The following is an 11,517-nucleotide window of genomic DNA, read 5'->3' as shown; positions in this document are numbered from 1 at the left end:
AATAGAAGGGATAAACCCATCTCTGTAATGTGTCTGTGTTTTCTTTCTGAAACTCCATTTTGTTCTGGAGTATGAGGACATGAAATCCTGGATACAATGCCACATTCATCAAGATAGTTTTTGAAAGCTCCCTTTGTTAACTCTAAGGCTCCATCACTTTGAAAAAATTTAATAGAAGTAGAAAGCAAGTTTTCAGCCATATTTTTAAAATGCTTGAAACAATAAATTGCATCAAATTTAAATCGCAAAGGATAGAACCAAGTAAATCGACTGAAATCATTAACAAAAATAATATATGAATTGAATCCACTAATTGACAAAGTTTTAGTGGGACCCACAAATCACAATGAATAAGCTGTAATGGTCGAGTAGTTCTACTAATTGAAATAGAAAAGGGTAATTTGTGATGTTTGTCAAGTTGGCAAGCGTCACAAATTTTATTGGATCTAAGTGTGTCAAAAGAATTAAATAAGACACTATTTCTCAAATGAGTAAGTACTGCAGAAGAAGGATGACCAAGCTGGCGATGCCAAATATCAGAAGGAGCTTTATTTCCATAAAGAGCCAAAGGAGGCACAGCATTAGCCGAGAAGGAATACAATTTATCTTTGACTGGACCCTTCAAGAGAGTGATGCCTGACTCCAAATCCTTAACACAGAAACCCCATGGAAAAAATTCAACAGAACAATTATTGTCAGATGTAAGTTGAGAAATGGAAATTAAATTCTTTGACAATTGGGGAACGATGAGAATGTCATTAAGAGATAAATGATTTGAATTTGTTTTCAAAGTTGAGGAGCCTATATGAGTTATAGGGAGTTTCTTACCATCACCAACTGAAACCTGGTCTTCTCCTTTGTAAGTGGCAGATCGTTGTAGCATGACTGGATCAAATGACATATGGTTGGTAGCACTTGAATCCGGTATCCACTGTGCATCATTCTGTGGTGTAATGTGTTGGGTATTTTGGGTACCATGTAAGCCAGCATAAGGAATGTGAGGTGGTGGATTAGGATTATTTCGGTTCTGGGCATAACGGAAATAGCATCTATTGGCCGAATGGCCTTGCTTAGCACATATTTGACATTTGAAGGAATTAGTATTAAAGGTGTTTTGGTTTGGTCGGTTATAGGAATTTTGAGATCTTGGATAGCCATTTGATGAATTTCGGAAGTCAGATCTAGGTGGGTTTCGGTTGTTGGGTGGATAGGAATTAATACTATTATTAGGCCGATTAAATTTAGGTTGATCTGTAACAAGTAATGCAGTAGGGGAATGGGAATCAGTTAAGATTGATTGAGTGTTCCCATAGCCACGGCGTAACCATTGCTCATGAGTAAGTAGTTTGGCTCTTAGGTCGGTAAAGGTAACGGGTGGGGTAATATTCTCCACAGTGATGATGAAAGTGAGATAATCCGAACCAAGACCATTTAATGTATATGCTACCAAGTTAGAGTCATTTACCTTGTCATTGATTGCCGCTAAGGAATCAACGATGGACTTAATTTTGTGAAGATAGTCTGTAATTGTGCTCGTTCCTTTATTGACCATCTGCAATTCACTGCGAAGATAAGTCCTTCGAGCAATGGACTGTTGTTGGAAAAGTTGTGCAAGAGAATCCCATACATCTTTCGCTGTTTGAAGGCCAAGAATATGAGAAGAAAGAGACGGTGTGAAAGTGGCATTGATGCATGCTCGAACAAAATGATCATTCTTTCTCCAGGTTTGAAATGCTGGATTCGGCGTTTGAGTTCCTCCAGTAGTGATAGTTTGATTTGGCATCGATCCAGTACCATCAAGATTATCCATAAGATCACAGGTAATAAAAATGGATTCTAATTGTTCTCTCCACATAAGATAATTTTCTCCATCAAGCTTGATAGAAACAAGGTTGGAGAGATTGGTAATGGGGAATGGAGTGTTAGCAGTGGCCATTGAAAATGTAGTGTTTTGGGGGGGAAAAAATCTCAAAACCTTAGCTCTAATACCATAAAAGAATGCAAAAAAAACTCTGTTTTTGATAAGTAGGTTGCTTATCTTAATGGGTAAGTCTTATGTATTTATAAATAAACATGGCTGTTGTACAAGATTCGTTTACAATATTCAAATTTGAATTCAAAATTAAAAACTTGAATTCAAATTTAAAAACTTAAATTCAAAACTTGAATTCAAAAATCAAATTCAAATCATAACAGATCCGTTATGGTCTTTCAAGAGCGTGTCAAAGGGGGGGGTGGAGGGGGGGGGGGGGGGGGGGGGGGGGCTTTTTTTTTGTGGTTTTTTTTTTTTTTTGTGGGGGGGTCATTAATTTTTATATTTTCAACATTCTTCATCCATGGCAGATATTTCTCTACCTTCCTCGGAAACATTTTTTCCGGCAGTTTTCAGACCTGTGGCTCCCCAGTTGTTTCCCGGAAGCTATTAGGTGTTCCCTCCCGTGAGGGGTTGGGACCTTCTCTTTTTTATTTCTGGTTTATTCTTGTGAACATGCTTTCTGCAGGTTTTGGGAAGAAGCTCAATCTCTTCAACCACCATCAATGTCGTGTATCTAAGTATCTATAGAATATTATAATTGTCCTTTGTGCTTTGTGCTATCTATAGAATCTTTCAATTGAAATACTAACAGCTATCTTGTTCCATTTGTGCTTTTTAATTAAATTATTGTTTTTTCTTTTCTGTTTTTCTTCTGCATCTAATATCACAAGTTCTGGGTACGGGTTTTAATGGAGTTTCTTTCCACCTTCTTGCACAAATCATATTAATTGAATGATTTCTTCTTTCTTCTAATCGGGTGATCAACCGATTGAGGTGCCTCCAACCATGCAATCCAACTCTCAAATTTAGAGATGGTATCTTCTTCCATGTCGGCGTCGGTGTCTCTGCAACTTAAAGAGATAAAGGACATAATTGGTATTCTAGAATTTCTTTGGTTGCCCTAAGGAGTTGGGATGAACCAGAACCGATTCTGAACCGGTTAGAGATAGTTGGGCCATCTAGTTTGCATTATCTAACACCCAATTTGGGCTCAAAGCCCATTTTTTTGGGCCCATCTTTTAGAAATAACCATATGACTATGCTTTTCAAATTGGATGTGACATTGGTTGAAAAACAACTCCTTAGGGTGAGGTAGGCTGCCCTTTATCAGCCCCCAAGGGGGTCATGAAAATTTGATCCTAGAACTGCCAGGGGCTTGGCCCACCCCTGACTCAGCAGTACATGCGGAAAGTATGCAGGAAAGGAAGGCCCAGCATTGTCTTTCTTATGGAGACAAAACAAGACAATGATGTGATACATCGTGTGGCAAGGACTTTAAGGTTTAATGATTTTTTCTTTATTAACCCCATTGGTTTGTCAGGTGGTATTGGTGTCTTATGGAATGGTAATGTTTCAGTCACTATTCTTTCATCTTCTTCAAATATTGTAGATTTGCAAATTACCATTTCATCTTCTGGTGCAGTGTTCCGAATCACTTTGGTATATGGTCACCCTCAGGTTGAGCATCGACAGCAGATCTGGTATGAATTGTCACAATTGAGGTCCTCTGTAAGTTCCCCTTGGCTTGTTCTTGATGATTTTAATGAATTATTGTCAAATGATGATAAATTGGGAGGGATCCTTAGACCCCAATCACAATTAGATGCTTTTAGAATGACCATTGATAGTTGCCACCTCTTTGAGGTTAAGTGCACTGGGCCTAAGTTTTCTTGGTCAAACAAGCGATAGGGGAGAGATTTGATAAAGGAATGTCTCGATAGGGCTTTTGTAAATATTGAGTTTCTTAATCTGTATGGGAGTGTTCAAGGCCATAGACACACCATGATGGGTTCTGACCATACCCCCTTGGAAATCTCCCTACACCCTGCAAACAAACGCCCTATGAGATTTCATTATGAGACCAAATGGGAAGATCACCTTGACCTTACTTCTCAAATTTCCATTGGTTGGACCTCACCTAACTTTGGCTCCCCTGCATACAAATTGCACCAAAAGATCAAGAATTGCACAAGATCCTTAAGGTTATGGAGTAAAGATACTTTCCATAATGCCTCAAATGAATTTTTTAGGTTATCCCATCTATTGGAAGAGTGTCAGACCAAATCTGTTTCTGAGAGTTCTGCTAAAGAAGAATTTGAGCTGAAAAGAGAAATTGAGAAACAACTATTAGCAGAAGAAAAAATTTGGTGCCAAAGATCTAGAGTCCATTGGTTACAAGAAGGTGATAGAAATACAAAGTTCTTCCATGCCTCCACTGCACAAAGGAGGTAGGAAAATTCTTTCATAAAAATTTAAGACCATCTAGGTAACTGGTTGTCTGAAGACTCTCAAATCAATTCAGCAATATTCTCATTTCAATTCCCTTTTCACCACTTCTCACCCTATTTCTCCCCCAGGAGTTTCTCAGTAGCACTCCTGCATGCATTACAGCTTCAGATAACTCTCTTCTTTGTTTACTTTTTTCTCCTGATGAGATTAAAAGAACTTTGTTTCAAATGAAGGGCACCAAGGCTCCTGGATATGATGGGCTCCCTGCTAGGTTCTTTCAAAGGCACTAGGATATCATTGGCAATGATCTCACCCTTGCGGTGCAACATTTCTTTAATGGGGGATATATGTTGCGCAGTCTTAATAAAACCATTATTTCCCTAATTCCCAAAAGAACCCACCCGCAGGATGTCTCTCACTTTAGACCCATATGTCTATGCACTATTCCATATAAAGTCATAGCAAAATGTTTGGCTAATAGATTAAAACCCATTTTGAGGTCCATTATTAGTCAGACTCAAAGTGAATTTGTTCCAGGTCGTGCCATTTCTGATAATATATATCTTGCTCATGAGTACTTACACTTTATGCGCAAATCCAAATCCAAATCTGGATATATGGCTCTTAAATTGGACCTTTGCAAGGCCTATGACAAATTAGAGTGGTCATACATTGAACATACTTTGAGACATCTAGGGTTTGATTCTAAATAGGTTCAATGGGTTATGCAGTGCATCACTACTGTTGAATATCAAATCAAAATCAATGGTGCCTTGTCCAAAACTATTAGGCCACAAAGAGGGATTAGACCAGGCTGTCCTTTAAGCCCTTACATCTTTATCCTCTGTCAAGAGACTTTTTTCACAAAGGCTTAGCTCCAATTTAGGTATCCCTCGACTACCGGGGTTGAGGCTCTCCCGTTTTGCTCCAAAAATTAACCATCTATTTTTTGCTAATGATAGCATGGTCTTTTCCCCTGCATCTATTTCCAATGCATCACAGATAAATGTTTTGTTACAAGATTATGAACAAGTCTCTGGCCTTCACATCAATCCTGAAAAGTCTGTTGTTATGTTTAGTACCAGAACCCCTCATGACCTCCGGACTGATATAGTCTCTGCAATTGATATTAAAGAGGTCAATTCTCATGGTACTTATTTGGGTCTTCCTTCCTCTATTGGAAAATCTAAAGTGCAGACTTTCTCTTTTATTTTGAAGCATCTAGATTCTAAATTATCTGGGTAGAAGGAGAAATTGCTTTCTCATGCAGGGAATGAGATTTTAATCAAAACAGTAGCTTTTGCACTTCCTGTCTATGCTATGTTGTGTTTTCTCATACCCAATGAAATTTGCAAACAAATGAATAAAAGGATCGGACAATTTTGGTGGAAAAATGATCAAGGAAGGGGTATTCATTGGGTAAAATGGGAAACTTTATGCAAGGGCTAAAGAGATGGAGGCCTGGGATTCAAAGATGTACATTGTTTCAACAAAGCTCTCCTTCCCAAACAAAGTTGGAGACTTTTATCCAACCCAAATTCATTATGGGCCCAGGTGATGTATGTAAAATACATTAAAGACATTCCTTTTTTTGAATGTCGTGTCCCAAATAATTGTTCATGGGGTTGGAGAAGTATGTTATCTGGGAGAGATATTCTCAAACAGGGCATTATTAGGTAGGTGGGAAATAGTGCTAATGTGCATATTTTTAAGGACCAATGGCTTCCCTCTTTGCCTTTTCATGGCATTAGTAGTGCCCCTTTTGGGACATAGTCCATCTTGGGTGCAAGAGCTTATTGATTGAGACACTTGCCATTGGAAATTACCTTTACTTCAATCTCTATTTTCTCCAGGTGAGGTTCAAGCTATTTTTACAATCCCTTTATTGTCTCCTTATACTTTAAACTCTTGGATATGGGACAAAACAAAGGATGGTAAGTTCACTGTGAAGTCTGCTTATTATCAATGTTTAGCTATGGCTGATGATCAAGGTAATGTTGCTTCTTCTTCCTCCTCTTCAATATATTGGAAAATTATTTGGCAGATTCCTACTCTTCCAAAGATTAAACAATTTTTGTGGCAATCCTCATATGAGGCAATTGCAATTGGGAGCTCCCTTTTCTTGAGGAATGTTTCACTTACCCCTTTTTGTCTAATTTGTGGTCTTGATTCGGAAAATATATGTCATGCCTTGTTTTTTTGTCATCATGCAAAAGAGTGTTGGAGACTATCCCCCTTCCGTATTAATACATTTGATTTTTTAGGGATAAATTTATTTGATTGGATGGATTTTATCAAAATAAAGTTCAATGGTTGTGACAATTTAACCCTAGTGAATCAAATGTGGAGTGCCTTAGCTTGGTGTATATGGAATACTAGGAATGTTACATTCTTTAGAGGGATTGATGCCTCCATAATTCATACAATGACTAATTTCTCTTATCTATGTGGAGATATACAATCTCATTTACGGAATTTCAAAGGGCTCATGGAGATCCCTATCCAAGGCCTAGTCATATCATTTTTGAAGAACTTGCTCTTTTTCAAATTTTGTTGATGGATCATGGGATAGTATTTCTCACAAAGGAGGGAGAGGGTGCATCATGTGGGATTATAATGGTGGTTTTGTAGCAGCTCAATGCAGATATGGTCATAGTGCTTCAGCAACCTTAATTGAACTTGAAGCAATTAGAAATGGCATTACTCTGTGCTCTTCATTAGGAGCGGTAGATTTGAATATTCATTCGGACTGTTTACCTATTGTTAGTGCTCTCCAGGGTCTCCACTCATCTTTAGATTGGATGTGTCTTAGCTTAGTAGTAGATATTTTGAAGCGTTGTTCTTTTTTCCCAAGGGTTTCTTTTAGTTATATTCCTAGAACTGGCAATGGCTTTGCTGATTTCCTTGCTAAAGGTGCTTGCAGGTTATCTCTATATAGATCCTGGTGGTATCCCACTTTTGTTTATTGCGGATTCCTCTCGTTTGTATAGGTCTTTTGACCTAAACTCTTTCATTTAATATAATCGTTATCTTTTTGTTTTGGCCAAAAAAAAAAAAAAAAAAAACTAATAAAACTACAAATGTGGTTGTCTCTTTATCGTGGAAGTGACCCACCCCTATTCCTAACAACAAATTATTATTTTTTAAGGTTAAAAAAATTATGCATAAATAAAATGTTTTTGTAAGGTTAAAAATTAGTAAATATAAACGCCCACCGTGGGGCTCGAACCCACGACCACAAGGTTAAGAGCCTTGCGCTCTACCAACTGAGCTAGACGGGCTTGGAAATGTCAATGATTCTTATTGTAATTACAATTAGATTAAATATATATATATATATATATATATATATATATATATATATATATATATACAAAACTATATATATAAAAATATATAGATATTTATTTTTATTTTTTAATTTTTTTTTTTTTATTTACTACCACACTTATAGGTGCTTCTAGCTATAAACTATTGTAAACTAAATTACAAAACTAATTTCAATCAAAAGACATGCTATATTAAGTCTTTTTTTAGCCACCCAAATCTTCATAAGAATTGATTTATTACCACATTCTGCAGTGTTTCTCAGCTGAAAACTACTGTGAACTACATGGACTTATCAACTAACATTGAGCAGAGCAATAACTATGCTTGGGCAAAGCTTTAGCCTAACCGAAGGAATCCTTCATTGTCATATCAGTTTTGAGTCTTCAAGCTTTTTTTATGTACATAGATCAAATTAATAATATATATATGCTGATTACTTATTTAGAGGTTCCAAATAGTTTAATCTTTCTAGAATTTGGTGGCAGTCTATATTCCCGTTCATTGTAAATCCTTCTTTTGTGCCTCTAGAGGAATTTCCCTAGAGGGCCTAATATATATTATAGAGTTTTTTACATTTTGACCACCTAAGTTGGACCCAAACTCTTGTTTGCCCCTTAAGTGGCCAGTATTTCAATTTGTCCAATATGGTGAACTTGAAATATTACAAATAAAAAAACCCAACGTTAGTCTTTCAACCTTGACTATTAAATTTTAATGTGTTAAGACTTAAATACCCCTCACAAAAAGGAGAGAAGGGAAAAAAAAGAGAGAGAAGATAGTACCAAATTGATACCACATACCTCGGCCAAAACACTTATCAAAACACATTAACATGACCCCGAGGGGTTACTCAATTGGGTTAAAAAAATTAACACTTTCAAATAGAAGGTCAGAGTTCGAATCCCCTCATGGCTAATGGAAAAGTTTTGCCTTATATTATGTGATGTCCATCCAAGATTGTTGAAAGTAGGGGTTGAGGTTTTCCTAATTAGAATAGGATTTTGTTTCCTAATACGTTTAGAGTTAGTTTCTTATTTCTATTTGTTTTGTATTTCCTTTTCAACTCAGAGTGGGACTTAACTAGATTATAACTAATAAATACCCCATTGGGGCCTATGAATCAAATAACTTTGAGCAATATCTCTCCAAATTACGTCATGGTATCAAAGTTATGTCAGACCTGAGACACCAACAACCCATCGCAAGTCACAACAGGCCATCACAAGTTTCAAGGAACTAGAAAAACTTCTGCCAGCATCTATCACACCCCACCTAGCCAAATTTGTTCATACCCAAATACTCGTGGGGATGATAAACTACATGACTAAGGTTCAATGCAAAGCCCATACAATCATATGACATAGCATAATCAAAGGACAAGAATAAATCCACCTAAGGTTTTTGGATCCTCGCGGGTTAAAGTGCATTTTCTTGGGTTATCCTCCTATATAAAAGGGGTATAAGTGTGATCATCCTAGTTCTTGTCATTTCTTCATCTCCTTGGATGTTGTGTTCCAAGAACAGAATCCTTATTTTTCCCCTACACCTCTTTAGGGGGAGAGTCTTAGTGAAGAGGTTCCAATGTTGATTCCTCCTTTTTATATTTCTCCTGAGAATCTTGCAGATGATCCTCCTTTGGAAGATGGAGTGACCAAATAGGAACAACTGGTGGATGATGTGCATGGGGGGACTAGACCTCTGAAGATCTATCAAAGAAAGCAACGAGTCCTTCTGAACCATGCTAGTTAAAAGCTTTCGTTCCTGGCCTTGAACAATCCATTCCTCCAGGTGAGTCTGTCTTTAACCCTTTTCTGATCCTATTTTGGACTTACCAATTGCATTAAGAAAGCAGCCTTGAGCTTGCACAAAACATCCTATTTCCAATTATGTTTCATATCAATCTCTATCCCTAGAATTTCAAAGTTTTATTTCCTCTTTGTCTTCTACTTCTGTTCCTAAAACTTGGTAGGAAGCATTATCTCATTCAAACTAGAAGGAAGCTATGGATGAGGAAATGCAAGCTCTAGAAGGGAGGGGGGGGGAAAAAAGCATGGGACTTGGTGACTTTGCCTACAAAAAAGCGGACTATTCGGTGCAAATGGGTCTTCGTGAACAAGTACTAAGCAAATGGGATCATTGAGAGCTACAAGGCAAGATTGATGGCCAAAGGCTTCACTCAGACTTATGGCGTTGACTACCAAGAGACATTTGCCCATGCTGCCAAGATAAGTATAGTTTGTACTATTCTTTAATGTGCAATTAATAAAGGATGGAGTTTACAACAGTTAGATGTGAAGAATGTTTTTTCGGATGGAGAACTCCAAGAGGAGGTATACATGGATGTACCACCCAGGTATTCTATTGCTGAGACTCATGTGAAAGTGTGCAAGTTAAAGAAGGCTTTATATGGGTCAAAGCAATCTCCAAGAGCTTGGTTTGGAAGGCTCCATAAAGCAATTATATCAAATGGCTATAAACAAAGTAATGCAGATCACACTTTGTTCATTAAATAATATGGTTCCCAAACTACCGTACTTTTAGTATATGCGGATGATATTGTGATCACAGGCATTGAAGACTTTTTTGGGAACCGAATTTAAAATCAAAGACATGGGAAAACTCAAATATTTCCTAGGTTTGGAGTTGGCATATTTTGCCAATGGTGTATCTCTATCTCAGAGGAAGTATACATTGGATCTTCTTTAGGAAAATAGGAAGTTAGGATGTAAGCCTGCTAAGACTCCTATTGAGCCTAACCTACATTTGAAGGTAAAGAAATGAGAACCAGTTGAAAAGACAAGGTATCAAAAATTAGTAGGAAAGTTGATTTATCCATCTCACTTGACATCACATTTGCAATTAGTCTTGTTAGCTAGTATATGTATGATCCTTACTTCTCACACATTGATGCAATGTATCAGATCTTGAGGTACTTGAAGGCCACCCCAAGAAAAGGGATTTTAATTTCAACTTATGGACATCTGAAGATTGAGGCATATACAAATGCAAACTGGGCAAGATGTCCAGAAGATAGGAGGTGTACCTCCGGGTATTGTGTATGTGAGAGGTAACCTTGTAACTTAGAGAAGCAAGAAACAAGTTGCGGTTGCGAGGTCTAGTGTTGAGGCCGAATTTAAGGCAATTGCTCAGGGAATTTGTGAGATATTATGGCTGAAAGGGTTGCTTCAGAAAGTTGGTACAGATTTGAAGGTTTCTATACAATTGTACTCAGATAGTTAGTCAACAATAAGCATAGCTCACAACCCAGTATTGACAGACATTTCATCAAAGATAAGGTTGAGGTTGGGTTAGTCCATATCACCTTTGTTACTTCAAACAAGCAACAGGTTGATGTGCTCACAAAGAGCTTAAGCACGAAAATATTCTATAATATTATTGGCAAGTTAGGCATCATAAATATCTATGCTTAACTTGAGGGGGGAGTGTTGAAAGTATGGGCTAAGGTTTTTCTAATTAGAATAGGATTTCGTTTCCTAATAAGTCTAGAGTTAGTTTATTATTTCAATTTGTTTTTCATTTCTTTTTTCGACTCAGAGTGGGACTCAAATAGATTGTAACTATAAATACCCTACTGGGGCCTTATGAATCAAATAACTTTGAGCAATATCTCTCCAAATTACATCAAAGATGCATAAAATTGATTGTTCTAACAAAAAAAAATGTGTAAAGTTGTCAATTGGTCCACACAACTGGTTTTGATTGACCAACTTGTCAAATTGGTATTCAACCATCAATTCTTCAACTTTTTTGTTAGGGCCAGTCCATTCAATTAGAGGTACTCAAATGAGATCAATGATCTATTTAGGTTTCTTTGATACTTAATTGGTTTCTATAATTATCAATAAGTTATCTTCTTCAACATAAATTTGAATCCAATTTGTCTAATCGGTGCAATTATCCAT

The 11,517-nt window shown here is 37.0% G+C and overlaps 1 non-coding gene across 1 annotated transcript; it reads right to left on the bottom strand.

Annotated features, from left to right (window-relative positions):
- Positions 1-7,472: 7,472 nt before the first annotated feature.
- TRNAK-CUU (transfer RNA lysine (anticodon CUU)) lies at positions 7,473-7,545 on the bottom strand. The gene has a single exon. It is a non-coding gene; the product is annotated as a tRNA-Lys (tRNA).
- Between the last annotated feature and the right edge of the window lie 3,972 nt (positions 7,546-11,517).

This window comes from Hakea prostrata, chromosome 7 (assembly GCF_041222555.1).
Source record: "Hakea prostrata isolate BN-2017 chromosome 7, UWA_Hpros_2, whole genome shotgun sequence".
Taxonomy (NCBI): domain Eukaryota; kingdom Viridiplantae; phylum Streptophyta; class Magnoliopsida; order Proteales; family Proteaceae; genus Hakea; species Hakea prostrata.
Note: the sequence above shows the minus strand (reverse complement) of the source record. Positions and strands in the feature narration are given on the sequence as shown.